Source organism: Portunus trituberculatus, chromosome 35 (assembly GCF_017591435.1).
Source record: "Portunus trituberculatus isolate SZX2019 chromosome 35, ASM1759143v1, whole genome shotgun sequence".
Lineage (NCBI taxonomy): Eukaryota > Metazoa > Arthropoda > Malacostraca > Decapoda > Portunidae > Portunus > Portunus trituberculatus.
In genome coordinates this window covers 10,102,719-10,113,425 of record NC_059289.1, presented here as the reverse complement: position 1 = coordinate 10,113,425, position 10,707 = coordinate 10,102,719, and the positions used below count along the sequence as shown (strand labels likewise).

Sequence of the window (10,707 nt, the reverse complement as noted above, 5' to 3'; positions counted from 1 at the left end):
TCCAGATTGGCCAGAATTGGTCTTACTGGCCAAATTGACATCAGCCATGGCAACAACAGACTACAGGACCGGAGAAAAGTTCAGCCGCCTCCAATTACCACCAGTATTATCACCAACACTGTCAAATATTACACTTTCACCAACTAGTCGGCCGTACGCTTGTTTTCTGCACACTTTAGTATATAAGAATGCCCTTTGACTTTCGTATATAAGGAGTAAACAGGCTTTAAATTAGGAGATCAAACCAGCCAGTGTTTACAGCCAGTGTTTACACACCACCACCACCACCACCCACCCACCACCCACGAACGCCCACCCACCACCATCACCACACCAAGGCATCCCTGGTGCCCCAACCCGCCAATCCTCGCCAGACCCGCCCCTTCAATCTGCAACCAAGTGATTTAAGAAATTCTTCGAGTATTTTGCAGATGACTGCAGGTGTTTTAAGGGTTCGCTGAGTTGGAGTAGGTGGAAAAAGTGTAGGTGGAGGGGTGAGGAGGAATGTGGGAGGGAAGGGAGGAGAGATGGAGGGGGTGAGAAAAGGTGCAAAAAAAAAAAAACTACTTCGGCTCAACATCATAATTATTTGTCGGTTATTATTGGAGTTTCCTTTGCTTTTATATTCTATTTATTGATAGGAATGTAAATCAACTTATAATCCGTAATGAGATCGTGTCTAGCTATGGTTTTTGTTTCTCGTTAAAATAGCACTTTCGGTATTTTATAATTTAATTAGCACTCCCAGGATTGTTTTGGTGCTTGATATAAGACTTGGAAAACATGAGTAAACAGGCTTTAAATTAGGAGATCAAACCAGCCAGTGTTTACAGCCAGTGTTTACACACCACCACCACCACCACCCACCCACCACCCACGAACGCCCACCCACCACCATCACCACACCAAGGCATCCCTGGTGCCCCAACCCGCCAATCCTCGCCAGACCCGCCCCTTCAATCTGCAACCAAGTGATTTAAGAAATTCTTCGAGTATTTTGCAGATGACTGCAGGTGTTTTAAGGGTTCGCTGAGTTGGAGTAGGTGGAAAAAGTGTAGGTGGAGGGGTGAGGAGGAATGTGGGAGGGAAGGGAGGAGAGATGGAGGGGGTGAGAAAAGGTGCAAAAAAAAAAAAACTACTTCGGCTCAACATCATAATTATTTGTCGGTTATTATTGGAGTTTCCTTTGCTTTTATATTCTATTTATTGATAGGAATGTAAATCAACTTATAATCCGTAATGAGATCGTGTCTAGCTATGGTTTTTGTTTCTCGTTAAAATAGCACTTTCGGTATTTTATAATTTAATTAGCACTCCCAGGATTGTTTTGGTGTTTGATATAAGACTTGGAAAACATGAAAACCATCACCAAAGTATCAGTATTACATAATAATTAGTCTAATAATATGCATTTTCAAATTCAAAAATTCTAACAGTATCAAAATAGAAAACTAAAAACTTTAAACGAGGAGGAATCTGTGTTTTCTTTATTCAGCTGGAAACCAAAAAATTTTCTCATTCAGAAAATGTAACATGAAGTATTGTTGCTGTGATTTCCTTCTCGACATTATGATGTGTTTGTTGCCCCATTAGAATGTTATACGTCCGCTGATTGGAGATCGTTTTATAAACAAATGACTCGGTAACGTTGTTATATTTTGATTATAAGTTAAAGTATTTGTTGCGTTTAAAAATGTAGCGCATTTCAGTCTAGGCTTCTTTTTTCTTCTCCCGATTTTTAAAATGAAACACGTACGTAAATATTGGTTCACAGAAGGCAGCTCAGCCATGACTTCCCTGCGGGTCAGTCTACCAACGCTTTTCCACACTTCCCTGTGTTTCCAGACCCAGAGAGTGAAGCAAACACAGAATTAACCACAAAAATAGATAAATATCCATTATTGTGCTAACTTAAGCGATGGTTATCTATGTCCCCTATTCACACAGCCAGCGACCATCATAACCTGGACCAAGATCCTGCCACCCCAACCCTCGTCTCTCAGCGTATCAACTTGCTAACAATCCCTTCAGTTCTCAATGTTTCCCGGGCATTTCCTGCCGTTTTGCACCCGAAATACTTAAAATGTAGTGAGAGGAGGAGAGAATGGGGAATAGAAGTGTGTAAGGGAGTGCAGTAGTACCAGCAGCAGCAGAGTGACGGGGCGGGGCTCGCGGGGATGCCTTTGTGGTGGTGATTCTCTGGGTGATTCTGTGTGTGTGTGTGTGTGTGTGTGTGTGTGTGTGTGTGTGTGTGTGTGTGTGTGTGTGTGTGTGTCCATACACACGCCACAACCATCCATCCATACGCACACACACACACACACACACACACACACACACACACACACACACACACACACACCACCACCACCACCCACTCACTTATCCACCCACACCAACCCAACACCAACACCACCACCACCACCACCACCACCACAAGGCATGCCTGGCGTCCCTGCCCGCTAACTCCTGCCAGCCCCACCCTTTCGCTCTGCAGCCAAGTGATTAAGGGCGTTGTGCGAGTGTTTTACAGGTGTTTGTAGGTGTTTTAAGGGCTCGCTGTGTTGGAGTAGGTAGAGGTGGACGGGTGTGGATGAATGTGGGAGGGAGGAGAGGGAAGGTGGAGGTAGTGAGAAAAGCTGCAAATAAAACTACTTCCGCTCTACATCACAATTATTTCACGGTTATTATTGGAGTTTCCATTGTGTTTGTATTTTATTTATTGATAGGAATGTAAATGAAGTTGTAACCCGTAATAAGATCGTGACTAGCTATGATTTTTCTTTTTCGTTGAAATAACATTTTCGGCATTTTATAATTATGACTTTTTTTAATTCGCACTTCCAGGATTGATTTGGTGCTTGATATGAGACCTACAGAACATGAAAACCATCTCCAAAGTATAAATATTCCATAACATTTAGTCTAACTATTCGCATTTTCAATTTTAATTCTTTAACGGTACCAAAACTGAAAACAAAAAAACTTTAAACGACGAGGAATCTTGGTTTTCTTTATTTTGTTGGAAAGCAAATTTTTTTTCGTATTCAGAAAATGTTATATGAAGTAGTGTGGCTGTGCTTTCTTTCTCAACATTATGATGTGTATGTGTCCCCGTTAGAATGTCATACAGACCGCTGATTGGAGATCGTCTTGTACACAAACGACTCGGAAGCGTTATTATATTTTGATTATTAATTAAAGTATTTGTTGCGTCTAAAAACGTAGTACATTCCTGTCTGGGAGCCTTTAATTTTTGTGATTTTTTAAAATAATTGCGTACGAAAATATGGGGCCACAGGGGCACCTCAGACGTGCCTTCCCCCGCAGGTAATTCCAACAATGTTTGGCTGCACTTCCCATGTGTTTCCAGACCCAGAGAGTGAAGAAAAGCCAGAATTAACCACCAACCTAGATAAATAACCCTTACTGTGTTAAATCAGGTGACGGTTATCCATACCTCTATTCAGATCACCCGGCGCCCACCATGACCTGGACTAAGACCCGGCCCCACCAATCCCCGTCCCTTGCCGTGTCAACTCGTCAACATTTCCTTCAATTCTCAGTGTTTCTCTTGCATTTACTGTTGTTTCCCACATGAAACGCATAAAGTATAGCAAGGGGAGCAAGAAATGGAAAATGAAAGTGTGTGAGGGAGTGTCGTAGTACTAGCAACAACAGCAGCAGAGTGAAGAGTCGGGGCTGGTGGAGACTGATGGGTCGGGGCGCCAGGGATGCTTTGGTGTGGTGAAGTAGTTGTTGTTGTATGTGGTGGTGATGGTGTGTGAGTATGGATGTGGGTGTGAATGTCGGTAGTGGTGGTAGTGGTTGTTATTGTGATGGTGGTGGTGGTATGTCTGCGACGATGGTGTTGGTGTGTGTATGTGGGTGATAATGGTGGTGTTTGTTATGTGTGTGTGGGTGGTGATGGTGGTGATGGTATGTGTGTGTATGTGTGTGGTGATGCTATTTGTGTGAGGGTGGTGTTGGTGTAAGTATGTGTGTGGGGAGGTAATGGTGGTGATAGTGGTGGTGGTTGTGGTGGTGTTGGTAAGTGTATGTGGGTGGTGATGGTGGTATGTGTGTGGGTGGTGATGTTGATGTAGTGTGTGTGTGTGGGGGTGGTGTTGCTGTAGTGTGTTTAGGGGGGGATAATGGTGGTAATGGTGGTGTTAGTATTTGTGTGGGGGTGGTGTTGGTGTTGGTATGTGAGTGGGAGTGGTGTTGGTGTTGGCATGTGTGTGTGTCTGTGTGTGTGTGGTAATGGTGGTGATGGTGGTGGTTGTGTGATGTTGGTATGTGTAAGTTGGTGGTAATGGTAGTGGTGGTAGCTGTATGTGTGTGGTTGATAATGGTGGTGATCGTGGTATTTGTATGTGTGTGTGGTTGATAATGGTGTTGATGGTGGTGTTGGTATGTTTGTATGTATGTGTGAGTGTTGTGTGTGTGTGTAATTCACTGTTTGATCTGCTGCAGTCTCTGACGAGACAGCCAGACGTTACCCTACGGAACGAGCTCAGAGCTCATTATTTCCGATCTTGGGACAGGTCTGAGACCAGACATACACCACACACCGGGACAACAAGGTCACAACTCCTCGATTTACATCCCGTACTTACTCACTGCTAGGTGAACAGGGGCTACACGTGAAAGGAGACACACCCAAATATCTCCACCCGGCCGGGGAATCGAACCCCGGTCATCTGGCTTGTGAAGCCAGCGCTCTAACCACTGAGCTACCGGGCCTTGTAATGTGTGTGTGTGTGTGTGTGTGTGTGTGTGTGTGTGTGTGTGTGTGTGTGTGTGTGTGTGTGTGTGTGTGTGTGTGTGTGTGTGTGTGTGTGTGTGTGTGTGTGTGTGTGTGTGTGTGTGTGTGTTGTGTGGTTCGTGTGTGTGTGTGTGTGTTCGTGTGTGTGTGTGTGTGTGTGTGTGTGTGTGTGTGTGTGTGTGTGTGTGTGTGTGTGTGTGTGTGTGTGTGTGTGTGTGTGTGTGTGTGTGTGTGTGTGTGTGTGTGTGTGTGTGTGCGCGCGCGCACGTTTTTGGTGTTGTAACTCCACCACTACATCATCAATGTAAAAATAAAAAAAATAAAAATACTTATAATAAAATATTCTGATGTGTTTACGTTAACATTCCTCACTCCTTTTCCTCTTCCTCTTCCTCTTCCTCTTCTCTCTCCTCCTCATCCTCTTCCTCCTCCTCTTCCATCAATGCAATTTTCTATTTTTCTTAACTAATCTAGAATGAAACCAGACCAAAGGACTTTCCTCCCTGTAAACACTTCCCTCTTCCTCTCTCCCACCACTTCAACCTATAGAAATATGGCATTTTTTAAGCAGTTATTAAGTTATTAATGGAAACTGAAATTCTGGACATTGGAAGACTTTTCAAAAATACTCCCCAGACGCAGATTTCGGCAGGTGAATTCCTCACATGTCCAGCAAATTTCGCACGTATGGTGACCCTGTAGTAGTAGTAGTAGTAGTAGTAGTAGTAGTAGTAGTAGTAGTAGTAGCAACAGTAGTAGTAGTTGCAGGAGAGTAGTAGTAGTAGTTGTAGTAGTACCAATACAAATTGCAGAAGAGTAATAGTAGTAGTAGTAGCAGTAGTAGTAGTAGTAGTAGTAGTAGTAGTAGTGGTAGTCAGTGGTAGTAGTAGTAGTAGTAGATAAACTTACAGACTTCTGTTACTGAATGCGTTAGTAGATAAGGAACGTTTAGTCAAAAAGTGTTCTAAATTTCACAAACTATTTTACTATTCTCTCAAAATAATGTTAACATCAACCAAATGAGCAAGAAGACATCAGGCGAGTAGCAGCATCAGGACGCAGCACCGCGACGCACATCACGGTGGCACTACATGCATGGCAGGTCTGAGTCACACACACAAAGATTGCTGCGCAGCAAGGAAAAGACACACGAAGCCAAGCCTTTAAATCCCACTGGTCCTGCCACTTCTCACTGTCAGAGAGGCCATGGTAAAACTTTCGATTGCTTCCTGATTACAAGACTGACGCATTTCAATAACCCCCTCCACTTCCCCGCTTCCCTTCCTCTTGTCTCCCTCCCTGCTCAGATCCGCACTACCTACATAGGAGTCGCCTGTGCTATCTTCCTCTCCCCTTGTCCCTCTATCGTGCTCTCCTCCGCCACTTGGTCGGCTCCTCTCCAGCTGACCAACACTCACTACAGAAGCTAAATTTGTATGTTGCCTGCTGTGTATATGTGACAATTACAAATAACCTGCCTCGCTAATCACTCCGCGCACGGTAAAACATACTTGTTTTGAGCTGATCTGTTGTGCTTTACTGTTGGCTTCACTGCGTGCTTACCTTGTGAAGAGATGGAAGGTTTGTTTCCTGAAGACAAAAATATTGGTTGAACCTTTCTTCAATTGAACCTCCTCTTGATGACAGACTTCACTACACAATACCAGAGAGGTTGTTAGGCAAGATGTCTGACAGCCACACTTCCTTATTTGCCAAGTTCACGCAGGACTCACAACACTGAGCTTGTCCTTCTGATCTCAGTCATCGTGGACACACATGCGATAGAGGATGACACTGACACCACTCTCACCACACTCCACAGTATCATAACACAGTACTTTTCGGCGGTATTGCCGTATCTTACGTTAATACTCCCTGGTTGGCTAGGTTGAACTGGCCACCAGATTCGCCGGCATCACCACAGTATGGCAACACTTCCTGCCACCAACACATTGTCTGCTAGTGACTACATTGTCGACAGTATCCAGCCATCCACATTGCATTAGCCACAACATCTCCCCTTGCATTACATTGTGTGCACCAACTTTCACTTCACAAACACACCCGCTAACAACGCCAGCCAATCAAACTAACAGCTGCTCTAATGCACATCAACAACCATTTGCTCCTCCCATCACGGGCGCCTCGTAATGAAGCGCACACCTCAGCACACAGTTTTCCTTCATCTCGTCACTCACACTGCACATCAGTCACTAGTAAATTCGTCTTTAGCCTGTCAGTCACAGCAAACATCGCATTTGGCACAAGAATCAAGATAACAGTATCACAACTGTACACGATCACCCCACCACCGCTGCCCTGGACACATTAGGACCCGCTCACCTCACCACACCGTCACAGGAACTAATGAACCGCCAGTTCTCATAAACGAAACATCAAATCATCTTATTCTACAGATCCTACAATCTGAACCTTCTCTCCCTCACTGTTTAAGAAGATAGAGTACCTAACTTCCTTGCCACAACAACCCTGATAACCACTTTCTCCCTTCATCTATTGCTTAACTCCTCTTTCACTTACTGCAATGGGGAAGCTGTTTTTTTTTTTTTTTTTTTTTTTTACTAAATGGCATTAGCATATCTGTTGGCGCTGCATGTTTCTTAGGTTTGACAGACAGCAATTAGCAGGCAAGATCCCAGCCGGGCTTGTCTGCCTCTCTCGTGCCCAAGACTCGTGGTGCTATCTCCTCGTCTTGGGAACTGCGCCACCTGAGTTAGCGAGTGAACAGCCAGAAATAAAGAGTGAACAATTCATTCTCCTCCGCTTAGTACAACTTTTTAATCAGGAAATGCAATGACGACGAACACACACACACACACACACACACACACACACACACACACACACATATGGGAGGGAGGGGGACAGAGAAAATGGGTAACAGGGAGGAATATGTTGGGCATACTAATTTAAATTTAGTGTTGGGAGTGGAGGTCGCGATATCTGCCCTGGCTGGCTCTTACTGCTGGGAGTGGGAGTGCATTTGTTGATACATACGGCAACTATACTAAAACACACACACACACACACACACACACACACACACACCATCTCAGGCCTATCCGAAGATCGGAAATAATGAGCTCTGAGCTCGTTCCGTAGAGTAACGTCTGGCTGTCTCGTCAGAGACTGCAGCAGATCAGCAGATCAAACAGTGAAACACCGATAGACCCTAGAGAAACTTGGGGGGCCCACCTGTTTTCTCTTGACGCGCCTCTCCCGGTGGGTTCCACATGACACCACAAGATTAAGCCCGTGAGGTCACTACTCTCGGACCGATACACCTCAGTGCGATCCCCACCATGGTGCGAGTCATAAACCATTAGGATAGTCTTCTAATCTTAAGCCTTTCTCCATCCCCAATATAAATTTTTGGTATGTATATATTGAAATTTTAATAACAATGATAATATTATTAGTATTACAGACACACACACACACACACACACACACACACACACACACACACACACACACACACACACACACACACACTGCACGAATGATTAAGCTGAAAATCAGTTTGCATTTCTCACATGAACAATTCCGACCCTCACTTGTATTGATGGAAGAAAGCATTACATTTACACTCTTCCAATATTTTTTTAACCCAAGAAAATACAGAGACAAAAAAAAAATAACGTGAAGATTGATGTGCACTTTTCAATTAGTAATTATGTTATATATTTTCTACTTGCTACACACAACTACAAAAAAAGGTTGCTAGTTTCATGTATTCTTTTCGATCAGTATTTTTTCTCATTTACAATTTATTTCCTTTTTTTTCTTTCAGTTAGTGCAACATTTCCGCTCGATCCTGTGCACTCAAAACTCTATGGCCACGATCACTTTTATGGGCTTGTGATGTTTGGGTGGCTTTGTGTGCAGCAACACCTGAGTAAAGCTTCACTGGCAAAGATTAGTGACGCTGTTATTGCTGCTGTTTGTCCTTGATCACGCTATTGTTACATTTACAGAGGATCCGTATACAGTGAAGGCGAGGTTGTTTGTTGGTGTGATAGCTGCAGCAGCAGCAGCAGCAGCAGCAGTAGTAGTAGTAGTAGTAGTAGTAGTAGTAGTAGTAGTAGTAGTAGTAGTAGTAGTAGTAGATGTAATAATACTAGTAGTAGTAGATTTGGTGCAGTAACAAGGTCACAAGGTCACAAACAAGAAAAGAATTATCCAAACTGACGCCTATGTCAATGCAGATTAAAGGGAAAGACTGGCTCTACCATGAGGCAAGTCATGTCACAAAGGGAAGGCTGGGAGCCTCGACTCCATACAAGACCATAACGGGACTAACAACCAAATTGACCTTTGTTATACTTCACACTTTGTTATACTTGGCAAGATCTCCTTTCTTATATAAAAAAAAAAAAGATCAGCATAAAGGTGTTGCAAAAATATAACCCACAGTTTAAAGGGTTAACAGAGGGTGTGAATGGTAAGTGCGCCATACACAGTGAGCCTGTCTCTCAGGTCAACACCACCACCGGCCTGGCAGTGACAGCCGCTAGCCGCCAGAATGTCACCCATTCACTATAATTAGGGAGCTTTAAGGTACAGTTCAGTTCTAGCAAGACATCGCGGAGTGATGATGACCTCTTCGTTGGACATATAACACACACACACACACACACACACACACATACCACCCATCCACACACACACCACCACCACCACCACCGCCACCCACCCACCCACAAACACCACCACAACAAAACCAAGGCACCCCACCATACCCGCCAACCCCCGCCATCCCTGCTTCTTCACCCTGAAGCCAAGTGATTTAGAGCGTTGGTCGAATGTTTTACAGGTGTTTGCAGGTGTTTTAAGGGTTCGCTGTATTGGAGTAAGTGGAGATGGTGGAGGTGGAAGGGTGGGGAGGGATTTGGGAGGGAGGGGAGGGGAAGTGGAGGTGGTGAGAAAATGTGGAAAAAAACTACTTCGGCTCTACATCACGATTATTTCTCATTTATTGTTGGACTTTGCATTGTTTTTGTATTTTATTTAGGGATAGGAATGTAAATCAAGTTATAATCCGTAATGAGATCGTGTTTAGCTATGATTTTTGTTTCTCGTTTAAATAACACTTTCGGCATTCTGTAATTTTGACTTTTTTTAAATTAGCACTTCTAGGATTGTTTTGGTGCTTGATATAAGACTTATAAAATATGAAAAACCTAATCCAACTAATAATATTCCATAACATTTAGTCTAACTATTCGTATTTTCAAATTTAAAAAATTTTACGGTACCAAGATAGAAAACAAAAATCTTTAAACGACGAGGAATGTGTGTTTTCTTTATTTTGCTGAAAAGCGAAAATTTGTCGTATTCAGAAAATGCAACATGAAGTAATGTGGCTGTGCTTTCCTTCTCGACATTATGACGTGTTTGTGGCCCCGTTAGAATGTCATACAGACCGCTGATCAGAGATCGTTTTGTAAACAAAAGACTCGATAACGATTTTATGTTTTGATTCTTAGTTAAAGTATTTGTTGCGTCTAAAAGTGTAGTGCATTTCAGCCTGGGTGCCTTTTTTCTTCTTCGCGATTTTTAAAATGAATTACGGACGTAGATATTGGGCCACATGGGCGCCTCAGTCGTGCCTTCCCCGCAGGTAGGTCCACCAGTGTTTACCTGCACTCCCCCTGAATTTCCAGACGCAGAGAGTGAAATAAAGTCAGAATTAACCACCAAACTAGGTAAATAGCCATTAGTGTGTTAAATCAGGCGATGGTTACCTATTTTCAGATCCCTCGATCCACCAAGCCTGAGACCAGGCACACAACCACACCGGGTCAACTCGTCCATTTCTCAATCCTCGATTTCCTGCCCGTACCTACTCACTAGTAATAGGTGAACAGGGCTACGTGAAGGATGTAGTACACCCAAATATCTCCAGCCGGCCGGGG

At 43.7% G+C, this 10,707-nt stretch overlaps 1 protein-coding gene across 1 annotated transcript in view; it reads right to left on the bottom strand.

Annotated features, from left to right (window-relative positions):
* Positions 1-7,113, bottom strand: part of LOC123513155 — a 143,753-nt gene extending 136,640 nt beyond the window's left edge. The window contains exon 1 of the transcript XR_006677275.1: positions 6,332-7,113. The gene's annotated coding sequence lies outside the window, so the exon portion shown is untranslated. The remainder of the gene's footprint in view (positions 1-6,331) is intronic.
* Between the last annotated feature and the right edge of the window lie 3,594 nt (positions 7,114-10,707).